Source organism: Apostichopus japonicus, chromosome 2, assembly GCF_037975245.1.
Source record: "Apostichopus japonicus isolate 1M-3 chromosome 2, ASM3797524v1, whole genome shotgun sequence".
In the NCBI taxonomy this organism is placed as follows: domain Eukaryota; kingdom Metazoa; phylum Echinodermata; class Holothuroidea; order Aspidochirotida; family Stichopodidae; genus Apostichopus; species Apostichopus japonicus.
In genome coordinates, this window is record NC_092562.1 from 11,638,921 (window position 1) to 11,664,453 (window position 25,533).

The window sequence follows — 25,533 nt, forward strand, 5'->3', positions numbered from 1 at the left end:
TAAAAATATAGTTACCAATTGAGCACTTCAATTAGAATTAACGTATTATAATCACCTTTTCTAATGTGGACTGTATTCCGAACGACATATCTGTCTTACATGACGTTTGGCGCGAAGTACCGTAGTTGTATATATACCTCAGAGAAAGTCCGTCTGCTCCGTCCCCCCCCCCCCCACTCCTCCTCCTACTCTCTTCAAGGATATTCCGTCCGGTCAGCCGGTTACATCTCTATGTTCCGACGTCTCTATGTTCCGACGTCTCTATGTTCCGACAATATATTCGGACTCATATTTTTTTGGACCAAGATTTTTTCGATCCGAATTTTTTCGGACCAACATTTTTTTGGACTAAAATTTTTTGGGACCAACATTTTTTGTGACCAACATGTTTTCTGACCAAATTTGTTCGGACCAAAATTTTTGGGGACCAAAATTAAGTACCCCAACAAAAATTGGGTCCGAAAAAATGGGGGTCCAAAAAAATTGAGTCCCCCAAAAACATTGGGTCCGAAAAAATTTGGGTCCAAAAAATTTGAGTCCCCCCAAAAAAATTGGTCCTAAAAAATTGGGGTCACAAAACTAGTTTTCTTGGTACAAAGAAACTTTTGGATAAAAAAAAAATTGCTCCGAATTTGTTCTTTTTGTCGGAACATAGAGACGTCGGAACATAGAGACGTCGGAACATAGGGATGTCACCGGTCAGCCAAAATATCATTTTCTCTTTTTGAGTATAGTGCCACTATACATGCATGGTATAAGTCTCTCTTCCATTGGATTGTGGTACCGAAAGTAGTAATGTGAATTAAAATGGCAAGCCCGCTTCGATCGTATGAATTTGTGAAATATTCATTGCAAAGGTGAAGTTCATCCGTGACCATATGCACAGGAAGGTTTTAAATGAACTACTACTAGCACTGCTTCCTAATTCTGGTGCTGGGGGGGGGGGGGTCCGTTATTATATTTTCACCGATAGACCATCCCATAGTTAAAACACAGATGGTAATATGACACCGTTGCCTTTTATGTGTCCATCTGGTAGTTTCTTAAACACTAAAACGGTTTCTCCTGATCGAAGACTACATGTGATCATCGAATAACAATACAAATCTATAAAGGGTAACTACGGTAACAATTGTTTTGGGCGTTTTAGCTTTTTGCTCTACATGACGTTACAATTTAATATCTTTTGGCAATATGCAGGCTCTATCTTGGATGAGTGTTAACATTTTATCTAACGGTATTTACGGTATATAGTGAAGTAGCCTACATAATTATAGTCAATGGACAATCCATATATTTCAGCACTCAAATGTGCCATCGAAACTGTTGTTTACCTAAAGTTATATATAGCTTTCTCTTCCATGAAGTGTCATACATATTGTTATACGCCTATCGTGTGAAATGAATTTCTCAAAAGGTCCTTCCTTCAAGTTCACAGATGGGGTGTTAATCGCAGGTGCATGCGCGAGAATGGAAACAATGTTGCATTGTTGAAAGCGGTAAAGGGTATAATATACTATACAATGCATTCGGTCGGTCGGTCGGTTCTTGGTATTGATACAACAGTTTACTGAGAAATCATGTTACCTCGTTCGGCCCAGTTTGTATATATGGATCCGCATTCCATGCAAGTGGAAACGGGTGAGTGTCGTATTTTGGGCGTCGTTACTTTCTTTTGTCGAGGTATAAACCATACTTCACGACACTTCACATCACGACATGAACTCTGTGTTTTTTGTATACACCCACAGTGGCACAAGCACTGGTTTGATGTCTCCCTGACGTGGAAATTCAAAATTATCATCCCTTTCTCCAACAGACTGTGGAATTTCATCAGATTCTGAGCCATCTGTCTCAATCTCGAGACAGTCGAGAGGAAAATAGGACACTGCCATCAGTGCCATGGCTGTCTAATTTCGTGTTGTAGCGCGCCCCAATGCTGCGCAGAAGTGTTATTTTGTGGACCGATCTGCGCTGCAATAATGTACGTCTTCAAATTTGCATACGAAAGGCCAATGCACTCAATGACACACAACTGTCTTCAAATACCGCGAAAATTTCGAATTGATGGATTTTAGCAACGGAAACATTCATGAACGAGTCATGATTGGCCTTAGGTGTTTAAAATATAACTAGATCTTCGTTTTTAAGTGTCGCCAGAAACACAATCTATAATAAACATCATTACTGGTCTATTGGTCTTCAAGACTTGATTCAAATATAAACATGACATCATTGAGCCAGATTGTGCTTCAATTTGTTGTTGTTCCTTAGTTTTGCAACGTTTATTTCTTTAATGGAATGGAAAGTACTGTAAGATGTTTCAGATTCTTGGTGGCACTATGACATCACATACTCACAAAATGTGTAAAAGTAAGAGGGCCTGACGTCTCGATCCTATAGCAGGATCTTCTTCAGAGGCTGAATGACAAGTTACAGTAACAGAAGGGACAAATCACACACATATTACATAGGTTAATGAGCAGGGTGAACACAGAAGAGATATAAGTTAGAGGGTTAGTAGACAAGGGATGGAGAGAAGAAAGAAACCAACAGGAGGAAGAGGATAGGTAGGATATAAATTATAGAGGGACAAAGAGAGGATTAAGGGATGAGGGTAGGGAGTAAATTAGAGAAGGAAAAAGACAGAAAAGTGTGGAGAGCAAAAAAGGCGGAAGAGAGCTATACGAGAAGAGGGGATGACAGATGAGGAAAACAAGGAGAGATGGAAGGGGAGGGGGGGGGGGAACCGCAGGAAAGGTTAGTCATGTCCTTCCTGATATGTTGAGCCCATGAGGTTGAATGGTGCGAAGGCGTTGCATCCACAGTCTCTCTCTGCTGCTTCGTACTCGGTAAGAACGGCTACCTAAGATTTCAATCCCCTGAAGGGACATGTCATTAATGATATGGGTGGGAAGGTTTCAGTGTTCTCCAACCGGGGTCGCAGTCTTCATGGTGTTGACTATGGATCTGTGACCATATAACCGCTTCTTGACTGTGGATTTAGTTTCTCCAATGTACTGGATGCTGCAAACTCTACAAGAAATCAGATAGATGACATTAGAGGTTGTGCAAGTGATGTGACCCTTAGTCTTGTGTGTGTGTTGTGGCTGGTGATGGAATTGGATTCAACCATGTGGTGGCTTCATCTCGAAGTACGATTACATTTGAAAGTACTATGCTGAATGGCGTGTAGGGTTAGAAGTAAGAGGTGGAACAGCAGCACGCACAAGAAGGTCCCGTAGGTTGCGTGGACGTCTGTAGGCGATGGTGGGTTTTTCATGTAGATGATCTGAATATAGGGAGCGGATTCTCTGAATGGCTTTTGTTTAAAATTTCGCGGTATTTGAAGAGTTTTGAGTCGGCGTATATAGGGCAACATGCATGGTGAGAAAAATCTAGCCTCTTCGGTAAACCTATAACCTAACCTTGGGGGATTTTGAATATGCCTCGACCCTCCCCCGACCTTTCAAATCCTGTACATGCCACTGACCAGCGGTTTCAATCTTCACCATTTTACTGTTTAGCTTTAATCATTTTTTTTTCTTACAATTGGCCTTTATATTAACGATGATGACCTTTGAAAGAAAAGTTCTTTGCTTGACATATTTGACTTAATTGTTAGACTAATTTACTTAGGGATATATACACCCGATTGCTTGTTACTATATGTTTGATCCTTTACGTGAAACAAGGAAAGCAAGGTACGTGACGTATACAGAGACGTTCTATAGATACAAGACATATTGTCCCAATGATTGATTGATAACAAACATATCGAACACCTCAATATACATATAGCAAAGTCATCATCAAAGAACGATGACTGAAAACGCGGCAATAAAATAAAAAAACAAAAAGAAAAAAGAAGAAAAGAGAGGGCAAATAGGTCTGTTTAGGACTATTGTCCAGTTTTACACTCGGCATATAGGCTATACTCTCATGGTGGTATGCCACATTGTATACCACAATAAGAGTATTGTATACATACGCCGCCTTTTGCTATCGTAATGTTGGGTAGTATATATGCCGGTTGAATACATGTGCACATACACCATCTTTGTATTGCGGAGGGAGGGCATAGACGTAGGAGCCCAATTTGAATTTTGGGGCTGTAACGACTTGCCCGAAAAATATAACCAAATTTGTTTACGCGCTTCGCGCGCGTTCAACATGCTAATGTGCATATCATATAGGCATGCATCGGTTATTACATCGCATGCCAATAACATACATTCATTCATACTTAGTAAAGATTCCTAAATCCTATTGGTCCATTCAGGTCAGCTGACCGTGGTTAATCCTGTGAGTAACGCACGGTAAAATTACGGGGCATCACTTTAATAAATCTTTGGTTATATGTAACCAAAAATGTTTTGTTTTATGATTTTTCCCTTACACAAATGGTAGTGTGTGAATGAACGGGGTTAATCAACGGTCTAGCGTGCGTTACTCACATGATTAATGCACTCCGGGTGTTAATGCTATCGCTGGATGCACTCGGGCTCCGCCCTCATGCATCGCTTGCATTATCCCCCGATCGTGCATTAATCCTGTGAGTAACGCACGCTAGACCGTTGATTAACCCCTTAATCATTTGCCGTGTTATTACCCTTCCATATTGGTTAGAATTATTGGGAAGTCGTTACAATAACAATGATGATAATAATATCAGTTTAACCATTGAACAACACATTGCAAATCGTTTTTCTTTCAGTAGGTGCCCGAAAAAATCTCAGCATATTGCCCAAATTTTTGGTTGGGGGCTGCATCCCCAGTCCCCTGCCTCCTACGTCTATGGGGAGGGGGGGGGTCCCTTAGTAGTTGCAAAACGGTACTCTATTTTGAAACTTTGTTGAGGATTCTTCAACTGTTTAAGTTCTACCGCGCAATTATGTTGTACTGTATATACATGTACTGCACACTAAGTTTTGGTATTATTCTCTCCGCCGGTGGGGGCTGTGCCCATGGTTGAAAATGGTTATCTTTATCTGTAGCTACCTTGGAAAGTAACGAAATTAGTGTGTATGTCAAAGGAGCTCAAGTGGTACGACACATATATATAAAGATGTAGACCTAATTGTTGTTGGAAATAAATTTGGAGATTGGCTAAATTTTTAGATTGCATCGTACGTCATGAATCTGTGAACCATGAAGGGTATATTGAAGTAATAATTCTCCGCATTGATTTGATCTTGAAATCACGTTATTATTTCCTATTCATAGTTCATTTCTTTGTGCATGGTGTTTGTTATTATACAGACCTACCAATTTCCCTCATTTTCTTGTGGTTATTACAAACCACATAAAAGATCAATGACGTACGGTTAATGCATGCGAAATCATTGAACTCATGCAGAGCAAATACTAACAGCAAGGTCACTGCTATGAACTCAGACTGATAGGCCTATACACTATTGCAAATGTCCGATTGTTAAGTTTTAGGTTTAAAAGTTTAAAAGTTTAAAAGTTATATTGCTTCATTCATGCACATCTGGAATCGTTATGGCAGTGCATGATGTCACCAGACATCTGTAAGTTGGTGTTTTGTGTTGGGGTCTTGGGGATGGGGGGGGGGGGGTATGCAGGTGGTGTAAGCTGGCGCTATAGGTGCGAGCGCGGAGCACGAAGCCTTCCTAGGCGTGGGCCCAGGGGACCGTCACAGTGCGAGTGCAAAGAGGGCATACTACCCGGCTGAAGCTTTGCATTTTCCTCAAGTTGTTTCTATAAGTTATATCAGCTTAAAATCAACAGAATTTTGGTTACTCATCAGTAAATAAAAAGTTGCAATATTTATAATATAAAGTATAGCAGAAGCAGTGATGTTGCTAGGGGGTGGGGGTACCCCTGCTCAGTGACTTGCACTGGATTTTAAATATTGTGGGCCAAATTCAAACTTTCCTCTACTGTTTACTATGAGAGCCTGATCATATGTGGTTGGGCCATATATAGGCAAAAGAAAGATTTAATAAAGGAGGGTGGAATGCGCAAGCGCACTGGGGTCATTCAAGTCGAATCCTATGAAGGGGGTATGGGGATTTCCCCCCCCCCCCCCCGCCCATTATAAACTCTGAAATTCAAATTGCATTCTGTGGCATATTAAGATTATAATTTAGGTCTGTTGTAAAGTAGATCAAAACGCAAGTTCCCCGGACATGATTAGGGTCATGATCTTTTATGGAATGTGCCAGAGGGGAATGAAGGATTTTATAATGGAGGGAGCTACATTGGGGTCATTGAAGCCAATCCACTGAATGGGGATTTGGGGTCCAGAAAAAAAATTAGATATCAAATGGTGCATTCTGAGGCAAATTTAGACTTTAAATCAGGTCCATAAAGTAGCCCTTAAAACGCAAGCTTTGCTAAGAAATACTTTGTGTAAGGTAGCATTGGGTGGGGGCAGTAATTATATGGTCTCCCAGCTGAATGCAAAACAAATCCCCTACTGAACCGTTTCCCCCTGACTGACAATGTACCCTCTGACTGAACAATTCCCCCTCTCCGACTGAACAATTTCCCCGAATGAACCTTGGGTTGGGGGGGGGGGGGTTATACAGGCGCGGCGGAACGGAAAAATTATTGGGGGGGGGGCTAATGTGTGGAGACTATCTAAGCGGAGCGCCACCATCGGTTGGCGCGGAGCGTATAAGAAAATTTGGGGTTTTTTCAAACCCCCAGATGGCCGGAAATATGGAAAGCCATTTTAACATTTAATCGGGAATTTTAGATATCTGAAATTGTTTCTTATTTTCAGATATCTGAAATTGAATTCGAGATATCTGAAATTGAATTCGAGATATCTAAAATAGATTTCGAGATATCTGAAATTCTAATTCAGATATCTGAAATTGAATTCGAGATATCTGAAATTGAATTCGAGATATCCGAAATTGAATTCGAGATATCTGAAATTCTATTTCAGATATCTTAAATTTAATTCGAGATATCTGAAATTGAATTCGAGATATCTGAAATTGAATTCAAGATATCTGCAATTCTAATTCGAGATATCTGAAATTGAATTCGAGATATCTGCAATTGAATTCGAGATATCTGAAATGCATATGCATAAATTTCCGATTAAATGTTAAAATGGCACGTATGGAAAGCCATTTAACATTTAATCGGGAAATTTCAGATATCTGTAATTGAATTCGAGATATCTGAAATTGAATTCGAGATATCTAAAATTCTATTTCAGATATCTGAAATTGAATTCGAGATATCTGAAAATGAATTCGAGATATCTGAAATTTTATTTCAGATATCTGAAATTGAATTCGAGATATCTGAAATTGAATTCGAGATATCCAAAATTCTATTTCAGATATCTCAAATTGAATTCGAGATATCCGAAATTGAATTCGAGATATCTGAAATTGAATTCGAGATATCTCGAATTCAATTTCAGATATCTGAAATTCCCTGGTATTTCGAGATATCTGAAATTGATTTTAAGATATCTGCAATTATTTGTAGATATCTTAAATAAATTGGAGATATCTGTAATTTAATTTGAGATATCTGAAATTATTTCGAGATATCTGAAATTCCTTATTAAATGTTAAAACGGCTTTCCATACGGAAACGGCACTTCCCGAGTGTTTTATGCTGCGAATACCTAGCCCTAAAATATGGGTCTCAAGCCTGCAATTTCTCAGATTGCACGTAAAAGTCTGTAAAAACATTGTAATTTGTATATTCGATGGTGTTTTAAGAGAGTAGCTATTACTCGTAGTGTACTCGCAAAGACGTTTTTGAGTGTAGTAAGGGCAGTGGCGGAGCTAGGGGTATTGGCCAGGGGGGCAAGAATGGTCTGTAGGGGCGCTTTCGACACTATCTAAGCGGAGCGCCACCACAGGTTGGCGCGGAGCGTACAGAAATTTTTTTGAGTAAAGTTAGTCCCTAGATTGCAGGAAATGACCCTTTCCGGGCCTTGCTAATTTGCAGATAAACGGAGAATAAATAGGTGTCGTCGGCATTTTGTCGGAAAATTACACCAACAGAATATGACAAATGTCAATAGGTATATGAGAGCGCAATAAAATAGTCAATAATCACGAATAAGTTAAAAGTAGTGAAAAGCTGGAAAGGGCGCCAGCAGTCCATTTGAGTCCGTCAGGAGGGGGGGGGGGATCCGCCCCCTGACTGTATATATGGACGCTCCGCCACTAAGTAAGGGGATGTTGGAGAACTGGCTGAAATGAGGCAAGTCATTGGCCTAAGACGAAGTTGTGTTACGCTTACCGGTACTCACACTAACTGCTTCCACTTTTCACGGGGCGTGAAGACGCGGTTGGGGTGACAATGTGGTCTATAGCCAGGGGACGGTCCGAGGGACCAGGGTCCCCCAGCAATTACTAAAATTATTACACCTATATAGTATACGTGTGCATCGGACAGATCGACAAGTATGCATTGAAAAATGGGCAGATGCACGTTTCGGAGCCTTGGTAAATATTGGGGGGGGGGGGCTTATCATGCATTTGCCCCCTCAACTTTTTCATTGGGGGGGGGGGGCTGAGCCCCCCAAGCCCCCGGTTCCGCCGCCACTGGGGTTATACGCACGCCACTGTCCCTGCTCCCCAAAATTGTCTTTTTCTTTTCTTAGAAAATAGGTTCTGCCTGCTACGCCCATCCCCCTCCCGGATAAGGAAAGCGTTGGCCCCCCTTAAAAGGAAGTCTAGGTGCGCCCTTGTTGGAATAAAAGAGTGCTATATCTTCCTGTCTTTTTTTGTCTGGGCACGTAACATTCGACGGGCATGTTCCAATAACCCCTCCACTTCTTCCTTCTCAACATCACTGTATTTAGGATGTTTGGCTTAAATGAAGATATAATATAGAAATCGCACCGAATGTAGAATATTTATTTTATTTTAAAAATTAATTACTCTTGAATACTGCTTAAAGTTGTATGCGTATTTGTTTTTCTGAGAAACCGATAAGGAATATCACCACGAAACGAGCTTGGCCATTCAAAATACTATCGTTGGCGGTTAACTTCAGAAGAAACGTCATACTCTTTTGTTATGCTAATGAGTTGTAACTTCATCCCTGAATTTTGCTGAGTAATGTTCAGCGAAACGTATGACCAACCAGCAACTGAATTTCGCCACCTACATGAACTTCCTTGCAGTGGATTGTAAGCGCGACAAATTTCTGTGGTAAGCACACAATCACAACACTACTACACGTTCGTAGCCTATGCTCGCAGTCAAGTAACAGATGTGTACAACCATTGCCCTATCGCGCGTACTGTGGTGTTACCAAGTAAGTGATGCAGGCCCGTATGAACACTTTTTGACTTATTCGGAACCTAACTGCAACGATAAGTTATGCTAAGTCTATGCTCTTGTAATTTCTTGTTAGTTGAAAGGACGCCATCGTTTGAATGTTGGCAATATTAGAACTTCATAAAGGTTTTTACCGTTCTTTCATCGAAACATTGTAAGGTAATTTGTCTTGTAATTCGTGTAAATTGTATGTAGGCCTAGGCCCTAGTAATTACACTAACAAGTATCAACAGTTAAGCCTAACTAATTTACCTAGGCCTATAATATATAAGTCATAACATGGGCCTAAGTTACATCATGTTACACCATGACTTAGGCGTAGGATAGTTTTGGCTTAAATTATTTAGCTAAACGTCATTCCTCTCATAAGTAAGGGGTGTTTTGTATTTGTATAGAATCAAAAACATTCGTTGTTTTGACATTCTCAAATCATTTGAGAACGACACTTCACATCCCTAACCTATTTTAGTTAGGTGAATTAATATTTATATTATCATTAATCCTTAACCTACGAATGCCAATCTTTTACCATTGTTAACTTGACGCCTACCTATTATCAAATGGTAGCATATATTCCGGAACAAACAACTGGCAATGAATGGGACATGATCTGTCAGGCCTAGCAAATGCTAGACTTGAGTCACACGTAATTGGCTAAACCTTGAAATGGGACGGGTACAAACTTAGGCCTGGGGCCTAGAGTTAGACCAGTGCAGCCTAGTAACATAGACCTAGCATATGGTAACTTACAGTACATTCCAGGTGGCAGCATTGTAATGAGTGACTGCATTTTACAGTAAGTATTTTTGATTGGTCATTGCCAGTGATATTCCTGACTTGAGTCCAGTTGTCGACTTGAAACACTGTAGACAGTATTATGTCTATAGGGCATAGATTGATGAAATTGTGACAGACACATCATTTTTATGTGATGGATGGCTTACCAGTCAAAACGTCCCTTTACCAAAACGTCCCCGTACCAAAACGTCCCCGCTTTTGGTCAAAACGTCCCCGTTGGTCAAAACGTCCCCGTCTATCACATTTATTCACAGTTGTGAATATATATTAATTTTAAGTTATAATTTGGCTAAGTAATCGGCATACAAATTGGATTACAGTCGCTAAATAAATCCTGTAGGACTATATCGTTTAATTATATTTGGTATGAAAAAGGTATACGCTATATGTTTTCCAGTGAATTAACGAATTAAGGAAAACAAAAAATATTATGCAAGAGGAATTCAAAAGAATTTGGATGCGTATACTATACAATATATATATATCTAGATATAATATTTTAAATTGAGTGAAATCACTTATCGTTTATTTTTACGAAGTAAAATTTTGTCACGGGTACGTGCCCCTGTTGATATTTAATAAATAATAATAATAAATACTACTTATAAAGCGCCTCCCAAAAATCTCGAAGCGCTGTACAGTGAAAAGAAAGTCAAAAACAGATAAACCAGGCTAAGACACCAAAAGATGCAAACTCAAAAAGATGCGAAATACAATATACAGAAAAAACAGCTAAGAGGATAAGACTATAGTAACCTACAAAAATAAAACAGGCTAAAAAGCAACCTAGTAACCAAATAAAAAGAAGGAAATACTGTGACAGTTAAAAACAGCTAAAAAGGTAAGTTTTCAAATCTTTCTTAAAACGGTTAAGATGAGGTGCTTCACGAAGGTCCCAAGGCAAATTGTTCCAGACTTCGGGAGCTGCAGCGCTGAAACATCTGTCTCCGTAGAATCTAGTGTTGCACCTGCGAGGACGACAAAGGAGGGTTTCGGACGACGAGCGGAGACGACGTTGTGGTGAGTAGGAAGCGACGAGGTCCGTCAGATAACTAGGGGCCATACCGTGAATAGCTTTGAAGGCAAGAAGGGCAACTTTGTAATGAATGCGAAGATGGAGGGGCAGCCAGTGCAGATCACGGAGGATTGGAGTAATATGGTCGTGCTTCTTGGAACGTGTGACAAGACGGGCGGCCGAGTTCTGAATGAGCTGAAGTTTGGAAAGTTCAGTGGATGGAATGCCGTACAGGAGGCTGTTGCAGTAGTCCAAGCGGGATGTAATGAATGCATGGACGAGTGATATTTGACCTTTTGAAGTATAGAATATATCGTTCGATTACCTTTAGTGTGGTAACGTTAAATGTTTTACTCAAAAATTATACTCAAAAATGTTTCCGCCCTCATAACAGTCAATTCCCACTCCTAAAAACTGTGTTTTCAACCTAAACTATACTTATCCTTACTCTTTGATTTGAACTAAAAACATCCACACTTGCATTCCAACTGATTATAAAAGCGGGGACGTTTTGACTCACGGGGACGTTTTGACTGCGGGGACGTTCTGGTAAAAAGCGGGGACGTTTTGGTCTTAAAAAAAGCGGGGACGTTTTGGTAAAGGGACGTTTTGACTGGATACCGATGGATGGCAGTTTGGCATTATCTTGATGTTGTTAGTCTAGCCAGCCTACTAACATTAACAGCTACAGTAGGCTAATGTAGTAACGATAGTGACGTCCAATGTTACTCAGCTTAGCCTTCTCTAACTTACTCACATCATTCATGGCAAGGCTAGTGCTAGCCTGTAATTTAGGCTATGAACTTTTGATGTTAGTAGGCCTAGCACTACTACTAATAAGGCTAGTTAGGCAAATGGATCTACTGTATCTTTAATTAAAACCCAGACCTAGGATAATTTGCATGTCCAATTAGTTGACTAGGCAAATGTAGCCAATTTACCTGTTTTTCTACTCATCTTTGCAATGAATTGAGTTACATCCAATGTTGTGCTACTACTGTATTGTATTGGCAAACCATAACAGTTCCTTGAATTAATCACATTGTTAAAATCTTCAGAAGTGCACAGACCCATTTGATGTTACTGATGAAACACAAAGAAAATGTACAACCGGGAAAGTTTTCATATTTACAGCATCAATTTTGCGATCTTGAAGTTACTTCCACAGTAGAATTTGTATACACATATTTTTCTCCAAATGGACATTCAAATCACACTATTATTTGACAGTGCTGATTATTGTACATGGGACATGAATGTCAGGTGACTACCACAAAGATATGCTTGGTGATTGACTCACAGTGTCACTTTTACATACAGTTCCGTCCACTTAAAAAAATAAAATAATACAGAACAGGCCTTAAAAGTCTATGGACATCTAGGAACAACATTGTCCTTATCATTCCAATAGGCATTAGAAATCTTGAAACTATCTGCAACTGCCATCATAATAAAATCAAAGATTGACCATTTTACAATGGCTTTGAAATATTTTATTGTCTTCTTTGTAATAAGGGGTTAACTTATTAAGGGCTAAAATAAGAAATTTAGATGAGCGCAACACTCTACGTCATAGAACTTGCACATATTTAATGAGTTTCCCCAGATTTATCCATTTTGACTTTCAAATTTGTATAACTTGAAAATGAAAAGAGTTTTTCAAAATATGACTACAGATTTTGAATGATATTATCACACAACGAATGTATTGAATATGGGCCAATTGGATAGGCGTCACTTACAGTAGACTTCTAAGGGACACTGCACTTAAAGGTCCTGAGTAAAGATGGTTTAACTTTAAAATTTGGTTATATATGCTTCAAAGGACCGCTCAGATTCAATAAGAACACCTGTGTTCGTAACCCCATGTATAAACATTGATCATTTTAGGGCTCCTATTTGTAAAGTTCAGTGTGAAATTACTTTCCAAAAAGTGGATCTGAGAAACTGTAATATTGTGAATTGGGTTTGGTTCATTAATATTTCATTGGTTTACTGAAAGGAGAGGTAATAAAGAGTGCATTTTTTTACAGGTTTTCATTTTAAACTGACATGTTGGTATTTCCCCCATTGGCAATTTAACTTGACCAGGTCTTCCAAAGCATTTTCACATTATTTGTCCATTGACAGAATACGATAAGAAGTCGTACAAAAGGTTGTACTCTCATGGAACCTGTAGTCTCCCGGGAGCGACTGCTTGAATTGTGCACACTGGGGTACATGTGGGTTTTACAAGTTACCAATGACCTGGGTTACAGTACAGTTCCAAAGTAACCTAACGCTTAAGCTTCTTGGAATGCATTATTCGCGGAACACTTTCTTGCCCTCATTTCCAGTCTCTAGGATTGCAATCATTGCAATAAATCGTTTATGTGAGAGTGCGTTCCAAGCATCGAATGCAGTTTAGGCTGTTCATCTTCGCAGAAGTCCATTGTTTGTTCTGCGCAAGCAATAGCTGTACTCCTAGTCAATGCTATTCATCTTGTCACAAGATAAATCCAATCGGAGTGAAGTGTCAAAATCAGACATAAAAGTTCAAAAGCTGGAATTGACAGTCCTAACCAAGAATTAAAAACTTGCATACATGTCAGGACTGTAAAAGTGATAGCAAGAACACATGGCTTCTGCCCTCATTGAGTCAATGTATCGTTTTGTGAATAAAGTGTGACGAGGTGGCCTGCACAGTAATGTTAAGACTTTATTCAGAATTGTATGATATGGCTGCAGTACAATCCAGCTAAATAGGTAACGTTACTAGGAGGGTTTTATGTGCATGGTTATGTAGATGGTATCCTGTTGAAGCCCCTGGACTTTGGAACATACTTCCCACTCACATTATAAGCTCCTGATGTCAACTCTTTCAAAAGGAAACTAATGACATATCTCTTCATTGAGCATTTTCTAGACTCTTAGTGTCGCTGAACATTGCTTGACTTTGGATTTTAGGCGCAATAAATTTTTAAATTTTTTTATGGATTGAACAGAAGAGGTACAAGTTGCAAGACTTTGCAGATATACCTTTTTACACTCAAAATCCTCTTAACAGTGTGGAGGAACCTTTAGTTCAACATATTGTTAACCAAATTGGCCAGCGTAACAAATCGTATACCAGAATAGGAAGCAAAGGTACCTTACTGTTGTTTTTAATAATATTCTGTATATTAATAATGAAGATATTCCCTTATTCTTCTGGTTGGTATCCATTGTTTGGTGGAACTCAATTGACTGTATTATGCGCTTTCCTCTTTGCAGCATTTCTTGTGATTTGTGTGCAGATTGTTAGAGCATGTAATTTTTAGTTCACAGGAATTTGTTTGCTTGTGAGTGCACTGTACCTTTTTCTAATTGACCTATGTTGTTAACCACTCTGGAAACAGTTTACCTACATTCCATTACAGAGGTCACCTTTTTCTGTGTTTCCTTTTCTTGTTGCTATAATAGACAGTTCATATTATAAGGGCTATGGGCACAACTTCTGTGTGGAGGTGTTTCAAACTCTTTTTCCCAAACAGGTCAGAGGAACGACCTCTGATTTAATTCAACTCCTAAATGCATTATGTTTACATAAACTGGGCTATTGTAGACCTAAAAATTTGAATTTTTTGAAAAAGGAGGATTAAGGAAAATAGATGGCCCGAAGCTGCATTCCAAAATGTGCTGCATTGCAAATTGTAACTTGCACTGTTCGTTCAAGGGTACTCTGAAGTACAGAACTTAATATCAGCTAGAATAAGCCTCATTAGTTTGTACAATAATGCCTTTGGTTAACCCCAAATAAATCAATTTATAAGTATAAATTAAATGTAAAAATTGAACAACATATTTTGTGTCCACATTACTGTATATAGAGCGAGAGTGCTGAGGTTGTGGGGAGATAGGTAAACTCGTCACTTGGTAACTACAGAAAGCTGTCAAGTTTTGAGATATATATGCATACTGTACATGTATGTCAATTGGTGATACAAGTACATGTTAGAAATGACCAGCTCTGGTTTTTGGTCACAGCTGTGTATTATAATCCGAAATCCTGTACATACTGTATACAACATTTATACAGTACAAGTGTAGCTAGATGCAGTAGACACAACATTCTAGTTTTCTTGGCTGATACAGTACATGTATACTGTACTCCAAGGCACATTTATTGAGTTCTAGATGATTGACTTAAAGTCCTGGAATATCTAGACTCTTTGATCTAGATTTGAAGTCGAAAAATTTCATAATTGTATGGACTTATGTTAACATATAGAGTACAACTTTTTTTTTCTTCAAAAGAAAAGCATCATGGCAGTACTGTAATTAATTTTTTGAATGTGCTTTGAACGCAATGACCGTATGCATGTTTCTTTGTATTTCACATTATAACATTTAAGTCATCCTACATACATACTGGATATATATATATATATATGGTTAATAAATTGGCACGTTGTATACTGCAGCTGTACAAGTTTGGAATATTTATTATACAGAATTTTGACACTGTATCCAGGCAACCTTTGGTCCTGATGTTTTCAGATATATATAAATCCAGACTTAACTGTACTTCACTGTAATCTTACAGTTGTGCTATTGAGTCTATGATTGGTCCTTGTCCTGAGTTCATTGCAGGAAGAACTTCAGGTATGAAACATATTTGGAATGAAAATAAACCTGCAGTAGTTTCACTTTTGGCTCTTCTGTTGATTTAATGGAAATCCTTCATGAATTCCTCCTGAGATCCTTGCTTATAAATGCAACTTTGATATGCTGAGCGTGTGGATTCAAAGTGGTGAGTTTTTAAGTGGATTAGGAGTGGCTAACCATTGATAACATTCTACCATGCATGGTCTGCATTTATTCTCCTAACTAAATGGAAACGGGTAACTTTACCTCTATAGTAGATCTTTATTTACGTCATGGAAGTAGATGGTCACATAAGTTTGCATTTTAAGGGAGGTACTGTATGTATGTCTCCCTTTTTCATTAATTAATTAAATATATCATTACTTGGCAGTGGATGAGAAAAGTATTGATGAGCTGTAATTTCTCCTGATAATTGTTCTAGTGTTTATAAGAGACTCTTTTGAAAGAAAGAACATGTATAATTCTTTTCAACCTATATTCAAATTAACTGATCATTAGTCAAACATTTTCTCTTAATGTGCAGCGTTTTGAGTTTGGTCGGAACCCCCCCCCCCCCCCAAGTATAATGAGTATTTCCTAAAATAAGATTGCAATGTTTTAAACCAAACCATTAACGACAGACTTTACAATTTTTTCTCTAAATGAAATATACCTGATTGAGTAATGAATGAATATGATTCAATCCTCAACAGTTGTCTGCGGACACTTTTCATTTACTAAAACATATGTTACAAGCCACAAGGACATTTCCAAATTTTCAAAAAGTTTTGCCTTCACTACTTGATATGAAATTTGTTGATATGAAATTTCACTATAAAGCAAACTATCAGGTTTCTTTGTCATGGGATTTTATAAGTACGTACTATCATTGTAATATTTTATTAATTTCAACGCGGACAGCTGCTATTGAAGTAAATTACAGTGTATATTTTGTGCATCACAAATTACATTTTTTTTTTACAGTACAGTATTTGTCTGTATGAAAAAAAAGGATGGCTTAGTTACTTGTGTAGGCTCTTGTAATGGGAGGGAGTGTTAGCTTAGTGGTTAACGTCGGTGCCTTTCAATCATAAGGTCCCGAGTTCGAGTCACTCCAAGATTAATGTATGTCATCCAGGTACAGACTTGTTGACAATTGACAATTCAAAATCATGGACGTTAAAATATGACTCTAAGGGACTGACTTCGGTCAGCTTGCGGCTTTTGATAAGCCAATGATGGCTTCTTCCCGAGTTCCTGCTTGCAGGAGGATAAAAAAAAAAAAAATAAATATATATATATATTGCACGTAAGACTTGACAATAAACTGACAGTTTCACTGTAGAGGGAGGGTGCCATCAGTTCTGGGATTGTTACATCCCATCTCTGCAGATAAGCTGATATTAAAGAGATTTAAAGTTTATTGCCCCCTTATGTTTGTACTTCTTTTCTGCATTGTCATCAATGCTAATAGGTACTTTGGATAGTACAGTCAGCTATCAATGCTGTATTTCTCTGTAACTGTTGACTCAGTGTAATGGTGATATGGCTGTGTAGCATGCCTGTGGAAAGTCAATATATTGTAGGTAGGGTATATAAAACCACTCAACCAGATTATCAAAATTAATACATTTTGACTAATTATATAGAAGAAACCGAGCCTGAAACTAGATCGTTAAACTGACCCTATCACCCCAATCCTGTTGAAGGTAATCTATAACTTTTCCATAAAATGCTCAATTTAATACAACTTTCAAAGTTAGTGCCTTCAGATTCTGCTCTGTTAGAGTAAAAGTTTCAGTTTGGAAGAGTGGTGTGTTGAAAAGGGAAGGGGGGAGGGGGCAAGGGCAAATCTTGTTTTTCAGTTAGCAATTAGACCATTGCTTGGGACCTGCAGAGATGTGCAACAAATGTTTTTATCCTCATACAGTATTTTTTTGCAGATCATTTAATTAATGTAGAACTACTTATACACCTTATTTTTTGATATTCTTAATATGTAACATTCATTGATTGCAACAGTGGTATTGTGGTATTGTTTGTGAGTATTCTACTTCAATATTGTTCCAGTGCTGCATTCCTCCTTTATAAAATCCTGCATCTGGCCCTAATATTCCTTTAAGGCTTTTGAGGAAAATGGGTTGGGGTGGGGGTGGAGGCCTGGGGAATGGGGGGATTTTAATTACATGCTATATTTGGTTAAATGTGACTAGACAAGATCTCCTGAAGATACTGTACATCATAAAAGCAACATATGGTTATAAATAAATAATGTTTAAAATACAGTTTCATAAATTCAGCTGCTTTATCTCTTAGTATTCTGTGACTGTCGTAATGGCTGTGTTCACCACTGGGGAATGATAGATAAACTTTGTTATCACAGTAGTTAGTGACAGATAAGCAGAACAAAAAAGGGTTGGTTTGAAAAAATTTTTGTGTCGTTTGAATTACAGCATTCACAAGTTTCTAAAACAAGCCACCCATTCATGTTGCAAGACATTTAAGTATTAGAGAGTGTACTGAAGGTAGCATTCAAATTATTATACATTGTGTTTTTGTAAGATTCATGGAACACTGCATTTGTCTGGATTTGAAAGTCATACAAATTATATCGGCTCAGATATATATATTTAATGTTGAGTGGTTATCAAGTGTGGACTTTGCTTAGCTGGGAGTGTACTTTGCTCTACAGTACTAGTTGAGTTCACTGTCTGTGTGTGGGTGCATTGTGTTTCTAAGCTACGTGGTATTTGTTGTGCAATATTATTTTAAGGAGAAATAAACCCTACACTTTTTTTTTCTAGATTACCATTTTGCAGTACCCTCTTTTCAACAGAAGTAACACAAATGTGTTTGAAAACATTTCTTTCAACCTTGCAAATTGATTTAAGTGTCATCCACGGCATTCTCCATTTTGCTTGAATTCTGACAGTTCCCGCTTGTTTCGTGACGTATAAGTGAGCCACATATCGCATTTCAACACATACATTTCCTATGCGCCATGCATGATAACTAAGGGCAAAATTTTTCGAAACACTTTCCGAACTTCAGAGTTTAAAACAAAAGAGAACATGGATGCATTTGGACCTGGCTGCTATCAAATCGAGCCTGACCACACAGTAGAGGAACTGAGACAATGAGACCTAGAGCTTGCTAAACAGATCGCATCCGTGGCCGACATTGGCAGTTACTATATGATTCTAGTACAACAAACACTAGTAACAGTTCTGCGACGTAGGGGCAAGCCTGATGCTTTTGTGCCAGTTGTACTTTTTCTTTTCGCTGGAAACCGTTTCCTGTCAGGAATAACTTTTATACAACCAAATGCTTGGCACTCCGGCACTTTGCACCAATTTCCAAACAACCATATATCTGAGAGCAAGTGTATACAATTCATATGCAGAGAGTGGAATTGTATAACTTACGATGTGGCTGGCTGACGTAATTTTTGAAGCGCCCTCATTATATTATTGAGCCTGCCAACACAGAAGGTGTGAAAACATGCATTAAGAAACTTCTGGAAATTCAAAGGGAAAGGTAGAGTCGACTTGTTATTTCACAGAGGGTGTAAAAATATTAGTCTCTACAGTATGAGGTCACTGCAAAACCCCAGGGTTTTGTTTCTCCTTTAATGTCATACTTTACATTCCTGTTGAAACATGAACAGAGATTGATTTGGAATTCCTTAAAAGTTTGACATTTTCCCTCTTTGGACTTGAGTCGACCTTTCGTTTAAAGACAGACAGACAGATAGATAGACAGACAGAAAGAATCATTGGATGCCACATTCATGTTCTCTTTCAATTAATTAAGGTGTCCTCTTGTGTACTGAACAATGTTAAGTCATGTATTGTATGCATACATTTTTATTGGCAGGATCAGTAACATAGTAATTAGCTACTTGCCTTGCAAATTCTGATTCATGCATTGTGTTGGTAATGATATATATATTACGATTATCCTTGTTTGGTATAAAATTTATCACTCGAGTACTGCTGCATAGTTTGTCATTGTTTAATAAAAAAGAAAAAAAGAATCATTCCCAAAGTTCTGTAATTCCATTTATATTTATTAAGTTCTGTACTTCATGGTCTATTTTAGAGAAGGATGAGTACAATAGGAAATGAGAAACAAAATGACACATACTTCATTAATTGTGTTATAATATATTGTTCGATACAGGTGACAAACGCCTACAGTGGAATTACGATCTTCCTTACCGGTTTCGAACCTCTGGACATACAATCAGCGTCCATAGCCTAGTGGTTAGGGTGTCCGCGTACAGAGCGGGAGGCCCGTGGTTCGAATCCCGGTGGAGGCTGAAAGTTTTTTCACTGTTCTTGATTTTCCAACTCATTACGATTTTCATTAATATATATATATATTAGACCTATTACAAAATATGATGGAAGTGGGCATTGTTGTATTGTAGTACATACAGTATGGGAACAGAATACTCACTGTATAGTATCTCAGATCTTATGAAAGTGTAGAGAGAAGTGCTGTGTCATTGGAAGTCTGCATGATCATACCGTGAATGCACAGACTGTTAAGTGTACTGGTGTATGCATGGTCGCTTGTAATAGTGTAGAGTGATGGGTGTACAAATACTACAGTAATACTTGAGCAAATTAGTAGCACATAGCATCACAGTGACACTCTGTTTGAACAGTATCAGCTGAAAACCTTTTCTAAATATGTTGAGGTTTTACTTATCTTGTCCAATCTGTACTCCTACAAGTAGCCACTCACTTGACCTCTCTCTGTTGGTCTCTTTTTCTTTTGCAGCATTTACAGTTATATACTAGTACTGGAAGATACTTGTTTAAAAGTTTTGTATTTTCATGATAATTTTATCAAGATTGTTTGAGATCAGGTGCATTGTATCTACATATTCTAGTTCAGATTTACATGCATCACCATGTATGGAATTAAAATGTCCACACTTTATGACCATGAACACTGTGAACTGCAAGCAACCTCCAAAACAAACAAAAAACCAAAAACCCAAAAAAATTGCAACATCACTGTTTGTACTGAACTATTCTGTTCTTTGCCGCTTTTGTATCTTTGAGCATGACTAAGCACTTTTCATCCAGGCATACATGTATAAATTAATTATCAAAAATTCCCTTCCAATAGCTTTCATGGGCATTGGTGTGTGCATCTGTGTGTACTTTCGTTTCTTATATTTACTGTATGTTATTGCAGCAATCATGCCTGCAGGGGTATGGTGGGGTAGCTAGGTCATTGATAGTTGAAAGACTGTAATTGACATATATTTCACAGTTCATAGTTTGCATACAGCACTGTAGGTGTCTATAAAGCCATGTTATTTGTGGTTTGTATCATGAGTCTTACATTTCTAGCTGTTGCAACGGTTATGTTTGATCTGTTTATAGCTCCATGGTTTGATCAACACGTTTGAGGACTGTCCCCTTGCTGACATTTTGGCAATGGGAGAATGATGGCGATATGATGGTCTTGTTTTCACCCTGAGGAGGAAATAAAAGCTGACCCAGGACACGTTCATATTTGAGAAGGGGAGGTGGATCAACTTTGAACAAAAGAGTGATATGCTGGCACAAAGAGGTCATGATGATTGTTTAGTCGAGTAGCTAGTTTATATACAGTACTTAGCAAAATTCTGACTGAACTTCTCCTGACTTTGGCAACTATGCATAGGTACTATTTATAAGTGACTGATCACCAAGTATCATATAAAATTAGAGAGAAAAGAAGACAAACACGAAACTGTTCCTGGAAGGCCTCTGATTGCATTCCTGTTAACTAAAATACTGCATACAGTAATGTTCATTAAACATAGCGACTAGAATCAAATCAACATGTGTCAAAGTTAGAGAGCCTTAATTCTTGTAGGATCTCCATCCCAGGTAGACCAGTTATAAGTTGATGACTCAAAGGCTGAAGGCCAGAATGGAGTATATACCTTAAATCTTGTTGTTGTGTGCTGGCAAATACATTAAATTGTAAACCATAAATAACAGGATTATGACTGAGCTGTATAGAGCTTAGAATGCGACTGATCAAAAGGAAATTCAGAACTGGGGAAATAGAAAATCTCCTGTTGATATGAAAGATGTCACATTTTTTTTTTGTACATTGACAGTAGTAGCAGACCAATTGACATTTCTCCCATCACAGAATATCAAATTGATCATCGCAACATGTCTTCTTAAAGTTCCTTGAACTGTTTATTTGATTGATTCACTGACATTTTTTTTTCTGGGACATTGTTGTTGCAGCTAAAATTAGAAATATAAATTTGTTTATTGTGACTGTCAGCTACCATGAACTTTAGTCAGATTAAATGGTATTGGTTATAGTCTCACTACAGTGTGTACTAATTAATGTAATTGATTTAATACTTTCTGTACTACACGGCCATGTTAATTTCCTTGTTTCGCATGGTTGACACGTATGTAGAGACCATACTGCCTTATACGTCATTGCATGGAAGAGTACACATAATTTTATTTTATTTTTTTATTTATTTGTTTGCCACAAAAGTACAAAGTGGAAATATAATGGAAATATCATAATGGAAATATCTTTTCAAGTGTGTCTTATATATAGTTGTTTATATGTACCGTGATATATATATATTCCCCCCCCCCCCCCCCCCCTGTGCATGAGTCATTGTGTCAGATTATCAGTGTAATCAAAGACTCTCAAATTGAGCAATTTTCCCTTCACACCTGAACTGTACAAACATCCAGATACTGTAGCACTACTCACCTTAAAGATCTATATATATACAGTAGTAGCATGTTTACACTGTATATTTGTAATGGTTTAGTGACTTGACAAGTTAGTCCAGTACAGTATATACTGACATAGTTTTCTGATGCCATGGTAAATATCTTCCATCCATGGGGTAGAAATCAATAGCACAAACACTTAGGTGAAGGACTTTCATTCACATACAGTAATTAACTACTTTGGCTAATAGCTATTCAGTGTGACTTGTTCATTGTGTTGTGTGTTGACAGAGCTAAACAGATCTGTCTTTAGGTTGTATGGTTTTGGATTGCTAACCTGAATTAACTGAGATCAGGCTTTAATCTTACAAAAACATCCTTTGAAGTTTCTGCAGAATCTTCTTTGCAAAGGAGTCTAAATTACGCCTTGAGCTCCAACTATTCGCTCTGGTTCTAATTCACTATTACACAAACACTTCAAACAAGTCAGTGTATAGCTAGTGATTTACAGTATAATATGAAGAATAGCAAGTGAGTTCTTCTATTGAAATACCAACAAAGGGGATTTATAATGTTGTGCCGTATCACATCACAAAATGCCATACAGAATGGGCAACTTGGTAAATACAAAACTTGTGCAAAGATAATCTTGTGTGTTTGAATTTACATAGCAGGTTTGAATGCTGTCAGTATTGTCTCATTATAGAATACTATACAGTAGTTTATGTTTACAGAGACTGCTTTACACATACACGTAGAGTATCTATAAAGCACTTGTACAGCAAGTTCCCTCATTTGGCTTAGCATTATTGCGATTTGATACCTTATAAACTTTTATTATTATTTAATATCATGACATGAAATCATACAAGTAATAATGATGGTGGAGTTGATACAGTAGGCATGGGATGATAATGCTGCACACAGTTTTACTGTACTGTAATTACCTCATGGTAAAAGTCAGAAGGTGTTGGTACAGTAAGTTTTAAAGATACCTGTAGGTCTGTGCCAGCTGAAAATTAGCAGTGTTTTAATTAATTTGTCCATGTTGATTGCGATTCCAGTGAAACTACCTGTAAAAGTAAATCAGTTACACCTATTGAGAGACACTGTCACTACAAGTATAGTTGTCTGCTTGTGTTTTTTATCAGCCTTCATACTGTGCAACGTGTTGTAATTACAGTATTCCTTATTGTCGTCAACACTGGGTGAAATCCAAACGCACTATTATACGTTGATCATCTTCTTTTATCCTCTCATTGCATTTAGGGGATCATGTTCATTTTAACTTTGACAATATTTCTTGAGAGTAAAGAATGTCTCTTTGTTTTATGCTGTACCTGTCATCATCCCTATCTGTTTTATGTGTTAAAACTTAAAAATAAAATACATCACAAAACACCACTTGAATATATGCAAACTTTTCTTGATATATAAGCTCTATTTTGTTTTCTCCATTGGACATATATATTTGAATGGTATTATCAAGGTGTACTGTATTCATCCCATGGGTGCTCGACTCCTTGATTTTAATGATAATTACAAGGTTTCATTAGTTTTTTTCATTCCTCTGTCTTCTTTTTGTTCAGGTGACTATCGGAAATAAAGAAACTCATGTTGACCTTGGTACAGCTCAGTTAGATTTGCCAGTGAGTCAGCAAAATGAAGAATTTGATGACTCTGTGTGTGTACGTATTGTAAGCAAACCCAGAGAATCATTCTGGCTGATAGACGCCGTTGAGTAAACGAGTGTGCGCCAAGGTTCACTGCCCTGGAAGGATTGGATGGAAAATATCACACTGTAGTGCAGGCATTTTACAACGGTTATAATGCAGTTTGGCAGTAACTAGTAAGGTACTGTATCTATTACTTTATGATAAAAGAAACTTAATTTCATTCTTGCATAAATTAGCTTCGTTGATTGAAGTGGCCTCGTCTGATCAAACATCTCACAACCTGCTATGAGTGTAAATGATTTACAAGTCAAGATTACCTAGAGATACAACTAATGGTTTTCACAGTACGTGTAGGTACGTACAATAAGTACTCTACTGTAATGCTTTAGAATTCATTCAAAATCCACAGACCTCACAAGGCTCATCTTATTATGTACATGAATAGAGTTGAACCGCTGATGTTCACAAGATATAGGTATGGTGCATAGGTTTTAAGATAATGACATAGATTGAATTTCATGATTTCAGTTTCCTTTTTGGTCAGAATACCTGTAGTACTTAAAGTTAGTCAGTACAGTATAGCGTATCATAATTATGTTGAATTAATGAAATATATGTTATCTAGAGCTGACTCGGTGAGATGTATTATATAGTTAAAATTGCCGTGAAACCTGTCAAATCTTGATGACTAAGGGCTCGTTTAAAATACTTCTCCAGCTGGAGTCATCCCCAATCTATCACACCCAAAGGATTCCCATGTCTTTCAAATAAGTTATCCGTCTTGCCGCCACCAGTATGAGAACCCATAGCGTGTCTGTCAGCAAATATTTGTGCTTGTCTTCAGCGAAGGAAGGGCAAAATAATTAGGGGGCCAAAACAATTCTAATGAAGCGTGTACAGAGGAAGGGATCAAAAGGAGCATTAAGTGACCGGGAAACGTACCTACTTCGTTTCCTTGGATTAAAGTACATGTTAAGTCCTTCTGAATTTTTTCCCATCGTGGGTCACATCCCGACCAAAATGAACTACGGTGTTAACGGACGGAGGAGGAGGATGTTATGCAAAGAGTAATTATGCAACTACTTTGCAAACATGTACACACATTGGAGTACTGTACAGTCTGTACTTTCTTTAGGGCAAGGGGGGAGGGTGGTTGGGGTGGTGAGGTTGGGGGCTTAGTTTATTATATTATAACTGTGTAACTATTTATAAAACTTTTTGGGGTTAGCCAGGCAAGTAACCTATGCTGTCAAGTTGGCGTGTGTGCGTACAGTATTTGCGTGTGCTTGGAGCAACTGAACTTAAACTGAACTGTTTCACACTAAAGTGCAATTTTTACTAACATAAAGTAGTACGTAGGCTCATTGAACTTTTAGTGCTCAGAGGTCAGTGCATCGTTATGGTTACCACATGTCCTTTATCCA

At 37.9% G+C, this 25,533-nt stretch overlaps 1 protein-coding gene across 2 annotated transcripts in view; it reads left to right on the forward strand.

Moving 5' to 3' along the window:
* Nucleotides 1–9,114: 9,114 nt before the first annotated feature.
* LOC139978045 (kelch-like ECH-associated protein 1B) overlaps nt 9,115–25,533 on the forward strand; it is a 30,051-nt gene continuing 13,632 nt past the window's right edge. Inside the window, exons 1-2 of one of the 2 annotated variants that reach the window (XM_071987994.1) lie at nt 9,115–9,270; nt 24,023–24,287. The gene's annotated coding sequence lies outside the window, so the exon portion shown is untranslated. Of the gene's footprint in view, nt 9,453–24,022; nt 24,288–25,533 lie in introns of both variants that reach the window. The other variant, XM_071988003.1, reaches the window with a different exon arrangement.